Here is a 10,851-nt window from a genome sequence, read left to right as displayed (position 1 = left end):
TGACCCTCCTCCTCCCCTGGCACCTCCAGGCTTCATCGCTCAGTTCTGCTCCTCAGCCCACAGTCCTCACTGCATCTTCCAGATCCAGCCTTCTCAAGACTCTCACCACCACCACAAGTGTCTAGACCCCATCGGGGGATATTCATATTCATATATTTATTAAATCTGTTCAGAACTCTTTCTGGTGTATAAGTCTCTCCTGATTGAAATGTTTATGTCAAGGTGTGAATGCTTTACTGCTAGCTGAGGACTGAAGAGTCAAATGATGGGCATATTTAGATGATTCAAACATTTATTAAGATAACAGGCTCACCTTTTACAACATAAACAACAACAATAAATCAGCATTTACAGAGTCTGGTCATTGTTTTAGTTACATTGTTAAAGTTGTTACCTCATTACTCTGCATAGTATTAAAAAGCTCTGTATTCAACTCATGGGACTCTTCCTCTTAAACACATAGGGTGATTATGGGAAATGTAGTCCTCATCAACACAACATGAAAACTCCTTACTGTGCCTTTAAAATATCACAAAGACAATGACTGTTGAAAGTGTATAACACAGTTGTTAGAGGCTGGATTTGTGTGTTTGTTTTCATGAGATTGTCCCAAATGTTTCCAAATCAGTGCAACCGTGAAGTAAGATCTATTCAGCTGTTTAACTCATTTCTCTCACTCACCTTTAGCTCAAAGACATACATATGGTTATTTGATGTTTTTCTAATTACATATTAATGTAGATTCAATTCATAGAGGTTGCTGAAAGCAGTGAGTACATGAAACCTTTTTCCTACCTCCAAAAATGGACTGGATCTTCTAAACCAGTGGAACCTGTTTTCTGGATTATACAGTTATTTCTTTTAGCTGTTATCGGTTATCAAAGTGGAACATGTTTGTCTTGAATCCCACTGACTCCTGTCTACTCGATAATTATCGTCCCATCACGTCTCAGCTATTCCCACTGGTCTTTGCTCAGCTGCTGAGACACATACTGACAGAAACACACCCCCTCCTCCAGGTGGCCGCTGGAGCTTTGCTGAAAAAAGATAAAGTTTCTCTTGGCAAGACAAGCGGCGTAACCCGATGAGAAGTACTTCAGAGCTCTGTGAAACATGTCCTCAGCACCCTCCTGCTCAGAAAATGATTCTGCGAACTCGTGTTTGCAATCGTGCAGAGAAACGTACACCAGATAGATTTCTGAATTGGAGAAAAATCCCATCAACACCTTCTCCTCTGAGAGTATTATGTTGGCTTGACCAATAGCTTTTTTTAGCTCCTTCTCCACGTAGTACATCTCGTCCTTTTTCCATAGTGATAACTGAATCATTAGTACCAATACAGAAAAGAATAGAAATGGAATAACAAACACAGGAAAGGATAAGCGGAAAAAAGATATTGAAGGCATACACGCCATCATAGCTCCTGCATGTAGAAAAAGTAATAGGTAAAGAAACTTCATCAGTCGTCTACCTCGGATCAAGTAAATCTCTTTCTGTGAGACACTGTTGATGATCCTCATAGCCTCTTTGTACTTGTTGTGGTCCTCGATGATCATTCGCAGTTGGTCTGGTACTCTGACATCATCAAAGCGCCCAAAGTCCCATTTAGCAAGTCCCTGTTTATTGACAGCAGTCAGAGGTTTCAGGGCCATCCCGTTGTAGATAGAAGGACTTGGGAAGGGAACCATAGTGCAGTCTTGGAGCTGCTGGTTGGGGGTGCAGAGCACTTTAAGAAGCCTACGCTTAAAGTCGTGGTCGTTGGCCTCCAGGTAGGTGATGTGGCAGAGGTGGGGAGGGACTGTGACTCCTGGCTCCAGCAGCACTGGGATGATGGGCTTCCTCTCCAGGCAGTCACTGAACAGAGACATGTTGGCCTCCAGGAGACACCAGCGGCTCTTCACAAACTCTGAACTGAGAACCAGCAGGACCTTCTGGCTCTCCTTGATGCACTCAGACATGTTCTCCATCACTGTGCGGCCAGGAGTGAAGTCACGCTCGTGGTAGCAAACCTGCAGGCCCCGGGACTCCAGCAGGTGTATGAAAGCATGGGTCCACCGGGAGTCGGTGCTGCTGTAGCTGATGAAGACATGGTAACACTCTCCATATCTGAGTGTGGGAGGAGTGTAGATAGATGGTGTCAGTGGGACAGAAAACTGTGGCTCAATTTCTGAGCTCCCTGCAGAGCTGATTTCCTCCATGATCTAAGAGAAGACAGAGACAGACATTTACTTTAAATATGTTTGTTTCGAATGCAATTCAAAGACAATAGTTAACCTTACAGTCTGTCTGAAGTGACACAGTCACACTGTGTTTTCACAACCTGGTTTTATGTTCACTCACTTCCTGAAAGATGGATTAAAGAGGTATTTGTTTTGTTGGAGACGGCATCAACACCTGTAAATACTGAGCTATTCACAGAGCTATGAACACAACAAAGATTGTCTTAAAAAACTGGGGTAAGAGCACTAACTGCACTAAAAAGGGTGTGTTAGGATTAAGTTTTTTAGCTTCATTGATCATAGGTTTACATTTACTTGAGTAGAATATATCAGTACTTTGTCCAACCCTGATGAATTTGATGCTGAAATGATACTCAAAATGTCACACCTTTACACCTCTATCCCACAAAAACAACACACTCTAATTGTGCTTACAGTAATTTTTAGATTTGAGCTTTTATTAGCTTAATTTAATTTATAAAGAAGAAGAAAATATTCTCTTACCTGTAGTTTAAAAAAACATGAAGCAGCATTACAACCAGGCAAAGCAAAGCTAGACTCCCAGTGGAGAGTTTTCTTGAAGGCGTACACCTTAAAGTCTCCTCTTTAATGGCCTTTTAATGGGTGGAGAAGGTGCATCAGTCTCACCCCACATACCTAAACCAGTCAGCCAAGTTAGTGCATTTTCAACCTACAGCATGTCTTTGGCTTAATATTAAATGACAATCTACCAATATGCGTCTCATAGAAGATCAGGAAGCACAGGGAAGTACAGCTTTTTACAGTCAAAGATACAACAGAAAACACTGTGAGTTATGTAGCTGGTTTAAAGACAATGGTATCTACAGGTATTGAAAAACAAAGGTCATGCAAAAGTGCCAGGAACTGCAGTCCACTTGAGGTAGGCTGCAAAAAGCTAAGGAATAGGATGCCCCTTTGGTCCCATTCAGCAATGTGTACCTTCTCAATAGAGTGGCGCATACATTTATCTAAAGTGGCATCCTATTAGCTATCCCATTTACACAACAACATTTCATCTGAAAACACTAAAACGCAGTGAAAAAATCTGCCTTTACACAAAAATACTGAAGGACTGAAAACGCTGTAGTAAGCATGCCAGGCCTGTAGTCAGCAGATTCAGCAGGTTCAGCAGCACAACACGGTAGTCCGCAACAATTGTAACAATGGTACTGTTCTCCTGTTGAAAGTGCTCCCACTAAGAAGTGTGACGTCAGCGTTTCAACTAAAAATGTGAGTTCACTGTGTACACTGCAACAGTGTTGGCAGTGTTTCGGATAAAATCCCACTCTGGAGGTCGTTTGTAAAAGTTTGTGTTTTAGGTCGGCTGTTAAACTGTGTCCATGTAAACGTGAGGCTGAAACACAACAAAACTTTTGCGTTTTACCCATAGACTGTAAAAAACATGGGCGTAGTCTCGCTGACGTCACCCGTCTGTTCCTGAAACTGAAAATGAAGCATATCGGCTATAGCGGCCATATTGGTAGTGGCAAGGGCTTCGCTTACAGCCATAGGGCGCCGGCCCTGACCCTGAGCTTTCCCTTTTATTGGGGGATCTCGCGATCTTGATATCCTCTGAGCGGCCGAGTCAGAAAAAACATTCACCCCGGCACCCGTACAGTGTGTGCCGATAGTAAAATTAGCGACTCAGACAGGAGACGTTTTTTTAACCAGGCTGTAAATAGGTTAATTTCTGCTTTGAAAACGGCTTTTTTTTTTTTTTTTGGCTTGGTGTGTACGTACTTCTGGAGCCAGCCTCAAGCGGAAACAGCAGATTTTAACACTTCCACATTGTCTCATATTCATACACCAGAGGTTGCCACTTGGTTTTGCCCTAAAATCATTGTTGTGTCAGAAAGAAGAAACCCTATACAGACCAATTCAAAACTGTCAATCTTTACAGCAAAATTAAACATGTTTACATGAATTATTAGCATTTATTTGAACATACTTTATTTAAATGATACTTGATATCCATGATTAAATAATCACTTAAATTTAAAGATTTTTTCAGTTAGTTAACTTTGAGTCACACTGATTAGATCCCTGTCCATGTTTCCACAGTAACACAGAATAGACTAACTTGTTGGTTTTTTATTTTAGTATTTCACTGTTTTTGTATTTAGTGAGTGGCCATGCAAATGGACTGGTTGGAAACCAAAGTAGAAACAAGAGGGTGGTTTTTATTTTTACCAAAATAATTTATATCGACTGTTTCTGAAGGTAAAAGCTTGAGGAATGAGGATCAAACTTATTGTGCATCACAAAAGCTTCTTGTCCTTGAAGGCTATTGTTGCTACAAACGGCAAAGATGCAGCTCTGTTGGACACGAACACACTGAGAGTGATTGTTTGGGTGACTTGGAAATGATCCAGTTTCAGGTGAGTTGTTCAACTTGTTTTATTAGTTAAACCAAAACTAAGTTGTTGCCAATAATTATTTTTAATTGCTTTTATGCTGTGAACATGTGGCAGAGAGGAAATTGGAAAAAAAAAATGCTGTATGCATCTGGTGTATTGAGACTGGTGTTTGGACAATTATTTCTTGACTTGTCCTTACTGGCTGAGGCTCCTCTGGGGCTCCTCCTGTTGGGTCCTACTCACCCTGTTGGGACTCTAATTTGTACAACCACCCATTCACCATAGATTATACCTTGTTTCTTTAAAATAACAACTTGTTCACTCCACACAGGAAGAGTGAGTGTCCTTCAAGCATCTTTTAATCACATTTTCCTCCTTTATCTACTTCCTCCTTTTTCCATAATCAGCTTTATCTCTGCGTCAGACCCTGCTGATGTCATCAGACAGTCACCATCACCTTTTTTTTCTTCTTGATCTCCTTCTCTTGTTACATCAGTGTCTTTGAAAACAAGGTGTTTTATCCCCCCTTTAGGACTTGCACAGAAAAACATAATATCAGAGGAACCTCCCACAGGGGCCTCTGTTGGTTCAGGGGCCCTGAGAGGACAGACGAGCATATATCACAGGACATCAGCTGGAAAATGTTTGCCCCTCTTGTACAACATAACAATTCATGGTAACTCAGGGTTCTCAGTAACTTGGAGGACATGCTATTCATTGTGTGAATTTCCAACATTGTAGAAGATTTACTCAAAAGTGATAAGAATTTTATCAACATTATCTACTCTAAACCTTTACATTACAGCTCCTGTTTGGGAATTTGTGTTTCTGTTGCTTTTGGTGCCCCCCATGAACTCCTCTCATATCTCGCTTCTCCTGGCTGAGCTTGCCCTGTGTATGTGAAAGTCACATTTACCAGAATAGAATAGAATAGAATAGAATAGAATAGAATAGAATAGAATAGAATAGAATAGAACTTTATTGTTAGTGTAACAAGTACAACAAAATTGAAGTCACAGCAGTAATAAAGAAAACAAAAGTAAGAAAGTGCAAAAAGGTCCATAAGAAAACAGATGATGACAGCTTGTCCATCATTCTCCAGTTCAGCCAGCCTCCACCTCCACAGGGTCCAGGACTGAGCTTCTTCAGTCATGCTCCATCTCTGTCTCCTGGATCCTGTCTGCTCACAGCAGGTGAAGCTCTTCCAATTTCACTTATGGTGGCCCGTTGAGATGGCTTGGAAACAGACATGTGAAGTCCTGTACTGCCATCTGTTGGTAAGAAACAGCCACAGAAACTTGAGAATAGATTTAAACCCTGCATATGTATAAAATACAGTCAACCCGTGTAATTTCATACTACTGATTTAGTTTTCCAGCCATAAAAAGAGGTTAAAGTTTTATTGTAGAGCTTTGTTTTTACATTTGTCAGTTGAAACATTTTTGACGTTCTTGTTTTCACATTTTGGAAGCTTGTGAAAAAAGCCTTGACCCAAACGATGCAGTCTTTTGAATGTCAGATATGTTAGATAACCTTCATATTTTGAAGAAGATTAATTTTATGTACAGCTGAGTATTGAATTGAACCTTTTCCGTTTTAACTTTGGCTGTCAAACATCCAGTGACCTGAGTCTTTCAAATAAAAAACTTGTGTTTGGTTGTTTTTCCAGGATTCACAAAAGCTGATGCATTTTTTTTTGAGTACTTTCACATAACAACTGGGTGTGAAAATAACTTAAACCACTTGATTATTTTACAGTGAAAGAAACAATAACACTGAAGTTAATCATAGTGTTCAGGTGCCATCTAGTGGTAAAAACAAAGTATTGTTGACTGGATTCTGGTTTTCACACCCTTAAGGATCTATATTGTGGACAAAGGCAGGTAAAATAAATTCTATCTTTTTGATAACTTCATTTCTCTCTGACTTTTTTGTTGCACACACAAGAGTCGTGCTGTTAATTTCATCTTTTTTCTTGCTGAAAAGTTAAAAATCTCAAACAGAACCCGTCAATCCCCCTGCCCAAAAAAGGCAAATGAATACAGTAAAGTTGGGGAAGTTAACATAAAGTTGTAAAGGCTCAGCCACCTGGGAGGTCAAACCACAGCCACTCAGAAAGTTTCCATTTATTTAAAAGTTGTATGCGTTCCCTGTGAGGCTAATGTTGTTCCAGCAGAACTGCTTTCTTTCTTTGTTTTTTTTTCTAATGCTCCCTTTTTTCCTCTCTGGGTGGGGTTAGGGGAGTTTCAGCATCGGGCCCAGTTGAACACAAGATTGGCGCCAGGTTTGATCGCCTGTTTCCGTGAGAGTATCAAATCCAAGCTAAATGTAACGAGTCCCTGTGGAGCACTAACCCTGGAAGCTCACACCTGCATCCACGGCTCTCTGCCCTGCCGGTGCTGCTCTGTAATGTAAATGGAGTGCTGCTTTACACATTAATCACTTCGTCCAGATGTGCTTTTCTATGAGCACTCCCCCCTCTTTTGGACAGGTTAAGTTCAGCTCGGTGCACCTCCTGACAAAGCAAACCATGTTATCACAGCTCAGACGCACATCTCCACCGAGCAGCTGTGAGAGTTTATACTCAGGAACTTAAGTATGGAGACCTCTTTGCCAAACAGAGCTGCCAAGACTGAGTGACATCCAGTTGATGTGAAGAAAGAGAAAATGTCATGACTTTCTCTGCAGCTTTTAATGACGTGTTAAAACCATTATGTGGAAAATCAAGAACCAGAACACGTCGCAGTGCTCTGCTGTCGCGTCCCGGCTCTTTGAAGCTCATGAAAAGCAGAACACATGATCACCAGGCCCAGTCTGGTCTGCTCTGCTCGTTACAAAGCTCAGACGCCGTTTTCATGAGGAAAATGTTACTGTTTGAACAGAGCAGGAGGTTCTCTGGGCTTCATCTGATCAACAGGGCATTAAATCCCCCCTCCTTTCTTACCAAGGAGGTGTCCTTGCTGATTAATGTTTTTTGAAGCCTTGGGTTTGACTTTTACCCACCAACATCTCAGAGGTTTTTGTATGTAAAGCTGACCACATATGGAAAACAGGAAGGAAAAATTGTTGTATCTTTACTGGTTTGAAGGTTGTCTTCTCAGAGTTAATAATCAATGATTGTCCCATCCTAAACCTACCCTGTGCAGCCTCTTTCACATAATCAATCTTGAATTTCAGGACGAGGTAAGTTGAAAAACTTCCAGAATAATGTTCAAAGACATAATACAGGTAAATTAAGCTTTGGTTCACATTCAGCATGGTTCTTTTTGCAGTTTTTATCTCTCCCTTCCCATTAATTACCAGATTTTTAAGCTTCGTCAAACAATGTCACCAGCAATTTCTCCATCGCTACCTGGCTTCTGTGGTCCTTAGTGATGGGTACCGAATTAGGTACCAACCGAATTCTGACAAAAGTACCGCGTACCGATTCACATAAAACCAAAACGTACCATGTTTAGGTACCTAAATGCATCTTTGTGATTGTTAGGGAGTGGAAGAGTAAGCCGTTTTCCATGCTGGACATAAACACAGCATTACAAAGTTATATACTGAAGAATAAATGTTAAATTGATTTTTTTTTTTTTATGTTTCATTATAAGACAAATTTGTATTTTTTTACCACATAAACACAAAAAGTTCTAACAATTGGTACCGCTGAGTACCAATACAATTGCCAGGTACCGGGCATCATACTGTATCGTTTCAAATGTGAAAGGTACCCATTCCTAGTGGTCCTTCATCCTCACGACTTCATCATCCCTGACTAGAGGTAGACTGATATATCGGCCGGCCGATATATCGGGCCGATATTTGGACATTTGTCCCTATCGGCCATCGGCCGTATTTTCTTTTAAAAAGATGATTTTTGATCTGTTGTATAAAATGACGCAATTTTTGATCAGGCACAAAAAAGATGAGCACCTCAAACTTGTGGAACCACTTGGATACATTACATACTTTTGTTCAAATTATATTAATAAGTTTAAATTTCTTTTTTGACATTTTAAGAAGAGTGTGAATGTTTACTACTGCTTGTTCCATTGTGTGTTTACTCAGACAAAATATTTCATTGTTTTGAAAGCTGAATAAATGTTCAGAGGACTGGACACGACTTGTTGTAATAGATTTCTTTTAGTTGCTCAGAAATTGCTGCGTTTCACAAAAATGTGATAAATATATATTTATTTAACAATCGGCCTGAATATCAAATTGGAAAAATCGGCTATGCATATCGGCATCGGCTGCCCAAATTTGGAAAGCATTGGCATCGGCATCGGCCCCCAAAAAACCCATATCGGTCGACCTCTATCCCTGACAACACCAACACACTCTCTGCATACACATCAAGGATCTTCCAGATTAGGGCTCTTACAATTTCAGAATTTCACCTCACAATTATCGTGTCCTAAAAAGAAATCACAGTGTCTATTGAAAACTGTGAAAGAAAGTTGTCACTAGGATTAATCTTATTTTTCTTCTGTTTGGCAAACACTCTGAACATTAGCATGAGGCGCTGGAAAAACAATCTGTCACTATAACTGTACAAAACTTTGACAGGGCCAAAGATCTGACAACAATATGCCAACAAAATCAAAATCTACAGGGGGTGAAAGGATGGAGAGCCTGTGTGTGAGACCACCAACACCCAACCAGTCTAATACCTCTGTCTTAATATTTGCTGCCATGGTTTTAGCTTTTCTTTGTCTCTGTTTCAAGAAAACAAACATCTGTTCGTTCGTTTATTTATTTATTTACATTGAAATCTTTAACAACAAAAAAAAACAAAACAAAAAAACCTAAGTGGTGAGGAAACTTATTTAGGATCATTTTTGGGGAGTTATACACTTTCATGTGTCATATTCTCTGGGATGCTAGCTAAAGAGCTAGCTGAAAATTGTTTTCCTTTAGCAACCAGCATGAAACAACACTACCAACCCTACTATGAACCAACAGTGCTGCCAGTATTACAAGTGTTAATACATTTAGTGAATATCTAGCACTGAAAAGGTAAAAAATTACATGTTGTTGAATGCTGAATAATATTGCTGAGGTTGAATTATCAGTTGTATTTACATTATATAAGAAAAAATTGAACACTGGCACTTCTTCTGGCATTAGATGGCAGCACCTGCCATCAATCAGACTTGAAACATTTTGTCGCACTTACTAAATTCTTGTTTGTGTTGTTCGCTGCCTCGGACAAAGGCTTCTTCTGAATTAAATTTTGGAATTGTAAAGGAGTTTATTGTCAACACCAGCTATTGTGACCAGCTATTCCACATCATTATCTGCTGCATTCATAAATCGACTCACCCTGACTTCACAGAGTTTCTATGACAATAATTGTTGAAAAAAGTCTGGATAAAGTCAAGCTGACACTGCTTTCATCGGCCCACACCTCACCTGGACAAGGAGCCATTATTTTCAAATTAATCATCGAATGAAAGACAACTTGGGAAAAAAAAAATGTTTAAGAAGATAACATTTCAACTGAGATTCCTTTTCACAGTCTTTTTCTTTTTGCAGCAAGTGGAGTCGCCCTCTATAGGCCAATGGGAGAAGTGCAGGAGTTAGAACAATTATGTGTTCCTGTACTAAAGGAGTCCTTTCAGGAGGATTAAGATCTTGATCTCAATCAAGAGAGTGTCCAGATCTTTTCTTCCAACTCTTTTCCTGAAGACATGGTAATATTTGGTTTTCCAAGAGTGTTGACAGAGTTCTTTCTCAAGTCTTCGAACAGATAGTCATCAACCATTGGATACCAGTCAGGAAAAATAAATGATGTGTTTTAATTCTATAGATGCAGAACAAAAAAAAAAAAAACGTGTTCATTAACCCTGTCACTCACCTCAGTGGGAACCTGTCTGTGCAGAGCAGATCATACCAAATCGTTTTTCTCATAAATATCTTATTAATGGAGCATGCATGTGATGGCCCAGATGTGCAGAGGATGACAGAGCAGGAAGAGGAAAACAGTCTGGACAAATGTCTGCTCTGGGAACAACAGCGTCCAAATCTTGAGTCGTATTTCACTTTTTGATTTGATAATCGTCAAAGAGAAAGGAAGGAAGTCTTAGAGCATGCTATCTCTGGCAGAGGATTCAGTCACTTGATGTCTGATCTCAGTGGAGCTGAGGAGGAGATCAGCAGTTACGCCTGTTTGCTTCAGTCAGCACCCATCAGGCTGCAGCCTGAAGCCAACCCTCGCTATGACCTCACACACTTCATACTGTGCCAAGGAAATCACCCCTGGG

This window comes from Halichoeres trimaculatus, unplaced genomic scaffold (assembly GCF_033239565.1).
Source record: "Halichoeres trimaculatus isolate MK-OKI-2021-1 unplaced genomic scaffold, fHalTri1.1 fHalTri1_scaffold_4, whole genome shotgun sequence".
NCBI classification, from domain to species: Eukaryota; Metazoa; Chordata; class Actinopteri; order Labriformes; family Labridae; genus Halichoeres; species Halichoeres trimaculatus.
Note: the sequence above shows the minus strand (reverse complement) of the source record.